The sequence below is a fragment of the Haematobia irritans genome, chromosome 5 (genome assembly GCF_050003625.1).
Source record: "Haematobia irritans isolate KBUSLIRL chromosome 5, ASM5000362v1, whole genome shotgun sequence".
NCBI lineage: Eukaryota > Metazoa > Arthropoda > Insecta > Diptera > Muscidae > Haematobia > Haematobia irritans.
The window spans coordinates 90206529-90217907 of NC_134401.1; positions in this window are offsets into that span (position 1 = coordinate 90206529).

The window sequence follows — 11379 nt, forward strand, 5'->3', positions numbered from 1 at the left end:
GGAGGTCAAATCTGGGGATCGGTTTATATGGGGGCTATATATAATTATGGACCGATATGGACCAATCTTTGCATGGTTGTTAAATACCATATACTAACACAATGTACCAAATTTCAGCCGGATAGGATGAAATTTGCTTCTCTTAGAGGCTCTGAAAACCAAATCGGGGGATCGGTTTATATGGGGGCTATATATAATTATGGACCGATGTGGACCAATGGTTGTTAGAGACCATAACTAACACCATGTACCAAATTTCAGCCGGATCGGATGAAATTTGCTTCTCTTAGAGGGTCTGCAAGACAAATTTGGAGGTCCGTTTATATGGGGGCTATACGTAAAAGTGGACCGATATGGCCCATTTGCAATACCATCCGACCTACATCAATAACAACTACTTGTGCCAAGTTTCAAGTCGATAGCTTGTTTCGTTCCGAAGTTAGCGTGATTTCAACAGACGGACGGACGGACGAACATACTCAGATCGACTCAGAATTTCACCACGACCCAGAATATATATGTACTTTATGGGGTCTTAGAGCAATATTTCGATGTGTTACAAACGGAATGACAAAGTTAATATACCCCCATCCTATGGTGGAGGGTATAAAAAAGTGTTGTTCCACCAAGACAACGCACCGTGCCATAAGTCATTGAAAAGAAAATGGAAAATGTTAACTCGTAATACACCCGAGTTTTTCCGTCGATATGTGGCAATGGATGAAACATGGCTCCATCACTACATTCCTGAGTCCAATCGACAGTCGGCTGAGTGGACAGCGACCGGTGAACCATCTCCGAAGCGTGAAAAACTCAAGAGTCCGCTGGCAAAGTAATGGCCTCTATTTTTTTTTTTTGGGATGCGCATGGAATAATTTTTATCGATTATCGCGGCAAAACGGCCCCATATTAAGAAGAAACCAGTAAGGAAAGTCTAAAGTCGGTCGGGGCCGACTATATTATACCTTGCACCACTTTGTAGATCTAAATTTTCGATACCATATCACATCTCTCAAATGTGTTGGGGGCTATATATAAAGGTTTGTCCCAAATACATACATTTAAATATCACTCGATCTGGAAGAATTTGATAGACTTCTACAAAATCTATAGACTCAAAATTTAAGTCGGCTAATGCACTAGGGTGAAACACAATGTTAGTAAAAAAATATGGGAAACGTTTAAATCTAAAGCAATTTTAAGGAAACTTCGAAAAAGTTTATTTATGATTTATCGCTCGATATACATGTATTAGAAGTTTAGGAAAATTAGAGTCATTTTTACAACTTTTCGACTAAGCAGTGGCGATTTTACAAGGAAAATGTTGGTATTTTGACCATTTTTGTCGAAATCAGAAAAACATATATATGGGAGCTATATCTAAATCTGAACCGATTTCAACCAAATTTGGCACGCATAGCTACAATGCTAATTCTACTCCCTGTGCAAAATTTCAACTAAATCGGAGTTAAAAAGTGGCATCTGTGGTCATATGAGTGTAAATCGGGCGAAAGCTATATATGGGAGCTATATCTAAATCTGAACCGATTTTGCTGATATTTTGCAAGTTTTTCGAGACTCATAAAATATTCGGATGTACGGAATTTGAGGAAGATCGGTTGATATACACGCCAATTATGACCAGATCGGTGAAAAATATATATGGCAGCTATATCTAAATCTGAACCGATTTTTTCCAAAATCAATAGGGATCGTCTTTGAGCCGAAACAGGACCCTATACCAAATTTTAGGACAATCGGACTCAAACTGCGAGCTGTACTTTGCACACAAAAATACATCAACAGACAGACAGACAGACAGACAGACAGACAGACAGACGGACATCGCTAAATCGACTCAGAATTTAATTCTAAGCCGATCCGTATACTAAAAGGTTGGTCTATGATTACTCCTTCTTGGCGTTACATACAAATGCACAAACTTATTATACCCTGTACCACTGTAGTGGTGAAGGGTATAAAAAGTGTTGTTCCACCAAGACAACGCACCGTGCCACAAGTCATTGAGAACGATGGCAAAAATTCATGAATTGGGCTTCGAATTGCTTCCCCATCCACCGTATTCTCCATATCTGACCCCCAGCGACATTTTCTTGTTCTCAGACCTCAAAAGGATGCTCGCAGGGAAAAAAATTGGCTGCAATGAAGAGTTGATCGCCGAAACTGAGGCCTATTTTGAGGCTAAACCGAAGGAATACTACCAAAATGGTATCAAAAAATTGGAAGGTCGTTATAATCGTTTATCGCTCTTGAAGGGAACTATGTTGAATAATAAAAACGAATTTTGACAAAAAAATGTGTTTTTCTTTGTTAGACCGGGGACTTATCAGCCAACCTGTTAAGAAGACATAAGGATAAGCATATCGCCCGGAAATTCTTCGCGGTCGAATGAGAAGAACTTGCATACTCGTACATGTTACACGATTTTTCTCTTTGTAATCAATCATAAACAAGCTAACACCTTGTTTACATTTTGCTCTTAGATAACCAATGCCTCCGTTGTGATGTCAAGATAATCAATGAAGATGTCACCTAAAATAATGACATCGACGACTTCAGAAGCTAATCTAATAAGCATCTGTTGTGGCAACACCATTAGAGCATTCATCTTGCCCAAGTCATCGGCTAACATTAAAATATTGACAATACAAGCTTCTATGCAATCATTAATTCAACAATTCAACTATCAGACTGCAACAATGTTGTGACAACTCCCATCAGCACAATTGAATATAGTGTGACCAGTGACCATTTGTCTTCAAGTGGAGAGAGAAACTTTTAATACCATCATGATTTACTGTCCACATATCCACCAGCGCCATTCAAATATGGTCTTTATTAACCAGTTTCAGGATTTTCTTGTATTTTTGCTCATATTCGAAGATATTATTATTACTCCTCGAAAGGTGAACATTCGAGTTCATTCGACGTAGTAGACTTAGACATGCTTTAATGGAACAGCTAATCTATCATTGAAAATCATACTACAGCGGCCACCTATTGGTTTATTATGATCATATATAATAATCCTATTTTTACAATTTCTCACACTAATATTTGACACATATCATATCAATGGAAATAATTTTGGGTTGGGATTATTTTGCATGGTGTAATCATAATGGGTTAAGACAAATGAGAAATTTATTTGTTACATGGGGACGTCATCCAGTTTTATTGCTGACCCTTAACATTTAGATGTTGTCAATCTTTTTGTAACTAATTTCTGGAATAGAGGCCTCTTTTTGCTCGGAAATTTGTGAATTTAGAAACTACGCCATTAGTAAACATCGAATGATACCATGAAATTATTAAAATTCTCTACAGAAATGCAAATCTTCTCCCTTGTATTAGCAAAAATTTTTTGGGTGTATAAATATCCCTTGAGTTCTAAATATTTCACCAACAAGAGAAAGTTACTACTTCTACAAAAATTTTATTTCTATATAAATTTTGTCAAAATTGTATTTATATAGTAAATTTTATTTCTATAGAAAATTTTGTCACAATTGTATGTCTATAAAAAAAAATGTTCACAATTTTATTTCTATAGAAAATTTTATCAAAATTTAATTTCTTTAGAAAATTTTTTCAAAATTTTATTTCTATAGAAAATTTAGTCAAAATTTTATTTCTAAAGAAAATTTTGTCATAAATTTATTTCTATAAAAATTGTTGTCAACATTTAATTTCTATAGAAAATTTTGTGAAAATTTTATTTCTATATACAATTTTTTCAATATTTTATTTGTAAAGAAATTGTGTTCAAAATTTTATTTCTACAGAAAATTTTGTGAAAATTTTATTTCTATAGAAAATTTTGTGAAAATTTTATTTCTACAGAAAATTTTGTCAAAATTTTATTTCTATGGAAAATTTTGTGAAAATTTTATTTCTATGGAAAATTTTGCAAAATTTTATTTCTAAAGGAAATTTTGTGAAAATTTTATTTCTAGTGAAAATATTGTCAAAATTGTTTCTATGACCTCAAGCCGAACAAAATTAATAATCAGAATAAACATAAAATAGGTCAACCACACTCAAAAATATTTTTTAAAAAATTTTATTTCTATAAAAAATTTTGTCAAACATTTTTATACCCTGCGCCACACTGTGGAACAGGGTATTATAAGTTAGTGCATATGTTTTGTAACACCCAGAAGGAGACGAGATAGACACATGGTGTCTTTGGCAATAATGCTCAGCGTGGGTCCCTGAGTCGATATAACCATGTCCGTCTGTCCGTCCGTCCGTCTGTCTGTGAACACATTTTTGTGATCAAAGTCTAGGTCGCAATTTAAGTCCAATCGCTTTCAAATTTGGAACATGTTCCTGGGAACATGTTCCTTGGGTCGAACCCTATTGATTTTGGAAGAAATCGGTTCAGATTTAGATATAGCTCCCATATATATCTTTCGCCCGATATGCACTAATATGGACCCAGCAGCCAGAGTTTTATACCGATTTGCTTGAAATTTTGTACAAACATAACACTTAGTCGTATAGTCAAGTGTGCAAAATTTGATTGAAATCGGTTCAGATTTAGATATAGCTCCCATATATACATTTCGCCCGATATGGACTAATATGGTCCTAAAAGCCTGAGTTTTGGCCCAATTTAGTTGAAATTTTGCACAGGGAGTAGAATTAGCATTGTAGCTATGCGTGTCAAATTTGGTTGAAATCGGTTCAGATTTACATATAGCTCCCATATATAGCTATCGCCCGATTTACACTCATATGACCACAGAGTCCAATTTTTAACTCCGATTTAGTTGAAATTTTGCACAGGGAGTAGAATTAGTATTGTAGCTATGCGTGCCAAATTTGGTTGAAATCGGTTCAGATTTAGATATAGCTCCCATATATAGATTTCGCCCGATTTACACTCATATGACCACAGAGGCCAATTTTTAACTCCGATTTAGTTGAAATTTTGCGCAGGGAGTAGAATTAGCATTGTAGCTATACGTGCCAAATTTGGTTGAAATCGGTTCAGATTTAGATATATCTCCCATATATAGCTTTCGCCCAATTTACACTCATATGACCACAGAGGCCAATTTTTAACTCCGATTTAGTTGAAATTTTGCAGAGGGAGTAGAATTAGCATTGTAGCTATGCGTGTCAAATTTGGTTGAAATCGGTTCAGATTTAGATATAGCTCCCATATATAGCTTTCGTCCGATTTACACTCATATGACCACAGAGGCCAATTTTTAACTCCGATTTAGTTGAAATTTTGCACAGGGAGTAGAATTAGCATTGTTGTTATGCGTGCCAAATTTGATTGACATCGGTTCAGATTTAGAGTTAGCTCCCATATATATGTTTTTCTGATTTCGACCAACATTTTCCTTGTAAAATCGCCCCTGCTTAGTCGAAAAGTTGTAAAAATGACTCTAATTTTCCTAAACTTCTAATACATATATATCGAGCGATAAATCATAAATAAACTTTTGCGAAGTTTCCTTAAAATTGCTTCAGATTTAAATGTTTCCCATATTTTTTTACTAACATTGTGTTCCACCCTAGTGCATTGGCCGACTTAAATTTTGAGTCTATAGATTTCGTAGAAGTCTATCAAATTCTGTCCAGATCGCGTGATATTTAAATGTATGTATTTGGGACAAACCTTTATATATAGCCCCCCAACACATTTGACGGATGTGATATGGTATCGAAAATTTAGATCTACAAAGTGGTGCAGGGTATAATATAGTCGGCCCCGCCCGACTTTAGACTTTCCTTGCTTGTTTTTTACTAAAATTGTGTTCCACCCTAGTGCATTAGCCAACTTAAATTTTGAGTCTATAGATTTTGTAAAAGTCTATCAAATTCCGTCCAGATCGAGTGATATTTAAATGTATGTATTTGGGACAAACATTTATATATAGCCCCCAACACATTTGACGGTTGTGATATGGTATCGGAAATTTAGATCAACAAAGTGGTGCAGGGTATAATATAGTCGGCCCCGCCCGACTTTAGACTTTCCTTAGTTGTTTATATAGAAAATTTGTACAGAATTCTACCAACTGTTGCAACCGTGCTCAGAAACCCCAAGATTTATTGTTGTGGTCTGGCGAAGTCATCGGAACTTACTTCTTCGAAAGTAATGAAATGGTTAATAAGGTGTTTCTATGATCGGAGTTGGATTATTGATTTGGAAGGTACTACGCAAACAAAGAAACAATTGTTTCGAATAGGTGGCCACCAAGATATTGTGATTTAACACTGCAACTTCTTCTTCTACACTGAAAAAATATTGTCATAAGGCCAAAGATTTCATTCCCTTAAAATACGAATGTGAATTTTGTTTAGCATAGAAAACGCATTTGTCTGGTGTAAAGTGTTTTTTTTTTTTTGCCCAAAAGTCGATAACCTCTTCGCTGAAGTCAGTTTGTCCTTATAGATAAGTAAATTTAAATTTCACTTTAAATTTCTGGACTTTTTAAAGCTTGACTACAAAGCAAAAACAGTATTCCAAAATTGCAATACTTTATTTTAAAGACGTTTTTACTTGAAACACAGAATAATATATACTTATAGTTCTGTCTGAATTTGGACATTTAAGCTGTCATTAACACAGTTTTAAAGTCGCTTCCGTCATACGAATTTAGAGTGAATCTTATAAAATAACCTCCATTGTCAAATTGGATGACTACGTCAAATGTAATATTATTATAAATAGTATCCATGGCAAAATGTAATATGAATTTCTCCTTAACTGACGTTTATACAATATTCCGACCAGACCGAGTAGAAATTTTGATCTGTTTCTACTATGGAGCCAATTGCATGGTCACCATACAAAAATAACATTTTGCTCTTGAAACATGTTTGAGGTGATCATATTCCTTCTCTGCGTGTGAGCTATTGTTGAAATCCGAAAACAGCACGAACATTGTGTGTCCGTTAAAATAATGCCAGATTTTATAACATAGCATAGTCCTGATAAATTGCAAGGGTGTAGTGTACTGATTCGTACTCATACAATTTTCAATTTGACACCATAGAGCACATAATCTGTACATTTATGACAATATTTCATCCAATGATGTATATGAAGAAACTCAATGGGAAATGAAATGTCTAGATGACCTTTCAGAGTTTTTAATACAAAATCTCTTATTGATTACAAGATTCTTTAATTGTTTGAGCTCTGTACTTATGTCAATAAAACTGAGCAAATTATAGTTTATGATGTATAAATTTTACAAAAAGCTATAATCTCTCTTCTAACTCTCATACAAATGTTAAGAAAGTAATTACATTTCTTAATAACCACTTTATTTAATGGCTCCTAACTACAAAGTTTCAAATGAACTTTACTATGTGCACATAGACAACCTACGTAATAGCTCTCACTATTGGCTAAATTAATAACGACCATGATTATTTTGCCGCTTTGCAGAACAGCAGATAAACCAACTCCTGCAATCTGTTGGCTACATTGCAATCCATCCTTGGAACAGTGGCGGTGGTTTACCAGCTTTTGACAGGAAATAATTGCCATAGTCGTAAAATACCCAATTTTAATTAAATACTCACTAACGGTTATAGCAAGAAACTTCATATCCCCATTCATTTGGTTCAAAGATAAACGGCATTAAGTTGTCTCCGCCATGATTTTAGGTCCAAATACATACGCATTACCAATTTATTTTGATTAAAAAGCAGTTTAGGCCTAACCCAACCCAAATTACCATCATTCTATCTAACAGCCACTACCACCACCAACAATGTCGCCTGAAGAAATTCAAACTATCGTCTATAGTTGCAAATGACAGTTTAACGGATTCGAAATTCCAAAAAAAAAAAAAAGAATATCACATGAAATACTTGTATTTCCTTGATATATATTTTTTAATTTATCCATTTTAACTGTCCGTAATTAATATGAATTGAACATAAATATTTCTTCAAATTATCTAATAACGATAATCAGTAAAGGAATTTATGTTGCGATTCATGTTGTGAGTGAGCGAGTACAAGAGATTGCAGTGTGGAGCAACAGCATGGGATGAGGTTGAATCATAGACTTAAGACTCACACTTGATTTCGTTTTAGTTTACAGTCTGTCGTGTTTGTGTCTTAAGTCCTTTGTTTTGCCATATAAAGGGTGATTTGTTAAGAGCTTGATAACTTTTTTTTAAAAAAAACGCATAAAATTTGCAAAATCTCATCGGTTCTTTATTTGAAACGTTAGATTGGTCCATGACATTTACTTTTTGAAGATAATTTCATTTAAATGTTGACCGCGGCTGCGTCTTAGGTGGTCCATTCGGAAAGTCCAATTTTGGGCAACTTTTTCGAGCATTTCGGCCGGAATAGCCCGAATTTCTTCGGAAATGTTGTCTTCCAAAGCTGGAATAGTTGCTGGCTTATTTCTGTAGACTTTAGACTTGACGTAGCCCCACAAAAAATAGTCTAAAGGCGTCAAATCGCATGATCTTGGTGGCCAACTTACCGGTCCATTTCTTGAGATGAATTGTTCTCCGAAGTTTTCCCTCAAAATGGCCATAGAATCGCGAGCTGTGTGGCATGTAGCGCCATCTTGTTGAAACCACATGTCAACCAAGTTCAGTTCTTCCATTTTTGGCAACAAAAAGTTTGTTAGCATCGAACGATAGCGATCGCCATTCACCGTAACGTTGCGTCCAACAGCATCTTTGAAAAAATACGGTCCAATGATTCCACCAGCGTACAAACCACACCAAACAGTGCATTTTTCGGGATGCATGGGCAGTTCTTGAACGGCTTCTGGTTGCTCTTCACTCCAAATGCGGCAATTTTGCTTATTTACGTAGCCATTCAACCAGAAATGAGCCTCATCGCTGAACAAAATTTGTCGATAAAAAAGCGGATTTTCTGCCACTGATTTTGGTAATAAAATTCAATGATTTGCAAGCGTTGCTCGTTAGTAAGTCTATTCATGATGAAATGTCAAAGCATACTGAGCATCTTTCTCTTTGACACCATGTCTGAAATCCCACGTGATCTGTCAAATACTAATGCATGAAAATCCTAACCTCAAAAGAATCACCCTTTACATCGATAGTCAAGCATTCAGCTGACCAGACATTCATGAAGTTTATTGTGATGTATCAGATGAAAATAACACAGACTACTGTTTTCTTCTTGCCTAGTCGCTTGTTTAGTTTTTATTATTAACAAATTCATGTTGGTGATTAGATTAGCGCGCGATAGCATTTTTTGAGACATCAGCGGTCATTTATTTCAGGACATCATAACATGGGCTGTAATAATTTCAATGTGTTTTACTGGAAACTTTAAAGACAATAAAATATTTTAATCGCAATGAGAGAATTAATACAAAATGTAAAGATCATAAATTCGCTGATATAACACGATTCAAAGTGACTCAAACTACAAAAAGTTACAGCACTCAAAAAACATTTAACCCAGCAGGAAGGGAAATTTAGATTAATTTTAGAATATTTTAATAAAACTACATTACAATTGACAATATAGAATAATTACATTTTAGTTAAAATTCATGAAAAAATGAGTTAGAATCATGAGTTAGAAATTGCAAAAATATCTTTACTGCCATACATAGTTCAAGATTGGGGCATTAAGGTGGGTATTAAGTTCGAGTTTAGCCGCTAAAATCGCCATTTTTTCACGATTACTTTTCTTAATTAATCCACTTTATGGAATACAAACTTCGTGAAAATTTGCTTTGGGCTATTCCCCATCAAGTTATAATAAAATTTGCAACAAATATGTATAATTGTATGCCATTTTTTTACTGACTTAGTTTTCACTGTAGCGATTTTAACGGCTAAACTCAAACTTAATACCCACCTTTTGTGGTAAATTTTAAGAAATTCTGAACTTTTTTGTGAAAAATACAAATATAGTAAATACTTATACTTCATTTAGTTCTATAGAAAATTTTGTCCAAATTTTATTGCTATAGAAAATTTTCTCAAAATTTTATTTCTATAGAAAATTTTGTCAAAATTTTATTTCTATAGAAATTTTTGTCAAAATTTTATTTCTAAAGAAATTTTGTCAAAATTTCATTTCTTTAGAAAATTTTGGCAAAAATTTATTTCTTTAGAAAAATTTTTCATATCTGTCAGAGGTGAATGGATTCTGAAAATAACATTGTGACTGCTCTATGTTCTTGATAGCCTCAATGTTATCTTTCAGCTGGCCCCAGAGATGGAAATCGAAACCATTTACCTTCAAATATATTTGAACGTAAATAAAATTTGTAATTTAAGGCACATATTGCGGTGTCTAGAAGCCAAAGAAACGAACTCGGGAGATTGGTCTATATGGATGCTATACCAAATCATGGATCGACATGCACACCGTGTCTGACAGACCTCTTCACAGAAAAAAATTTCACGAAAAATTTTCCAATTAAAATTTTAATTGAGTTTGAAAAGATATTCAATTAAAAATTTAATTGAATCAACAAATTTTTTAATTGAAACAAAAATCAATCACAACAATTAATAGCATCAATTAATTTTTTAATTGGATCAATTAATTTTTTAATTGACTTTCAATTAATTTTTTAATTGATACTATCATTTCCGTGATTGAAGACATTTCAATTAAAAAATTAATTGGATCAATTAATTTCGTGATTGAATAAGAAAAAAAAATTTTTGTGTGTTTGCGGGCCTAAAATATCTCTAGATTTCCAGATTAAGGCAAGTGGGATAAAATTTGCTGTGTCTAAACGATCAAGAGCTCAAACCGGCTGTAGGTAATATATACCAAAACCTGAACCGATATAGCCCATCTTCGAACTTGGCCTGTTTGCAGACAAAATCGAATTTGTGCTAAATTTCTCAATAATGCTGATGACATTTCTAAGAGTCTCAAAGCTTCTCTAAATGGTTTCAACGTATTCTGAAACGCCGGACCCGGATGAGGTCGCTGAGCCTAAACATAGCATCGGTCAGCTCTCATTGACAAGAGAGCAGTTCACCACCTGTGATACCATAATGGACTGAATAGTCTAAGTGAGCCTAAAATAACTGACTGCCACTATACCTAGACCGAAAAAATATTGACCAAATACGAAAGATTATGCAACCTAAATTTTAGGACACGCAATTTACACAATATTAACCCTTTCACTACCGAAATAAACCTAATATTAAAAACTTTAATTTTTCTTCTGTTTTTACTTGTACTAACAGCATGTAGAACAAAAATTGTCATTTTGAGAACCTACCTCAATTACTTCAAGATATGAGCTTTTTCTGAAAAGTTGATTCTTGAATTGTGACCAAATGGCCTTAAGAAAATAAGCCCAATTTGGCCTATAATATCTTTCACAGTGTGAGAAAAAATAGAAAAAAGAAA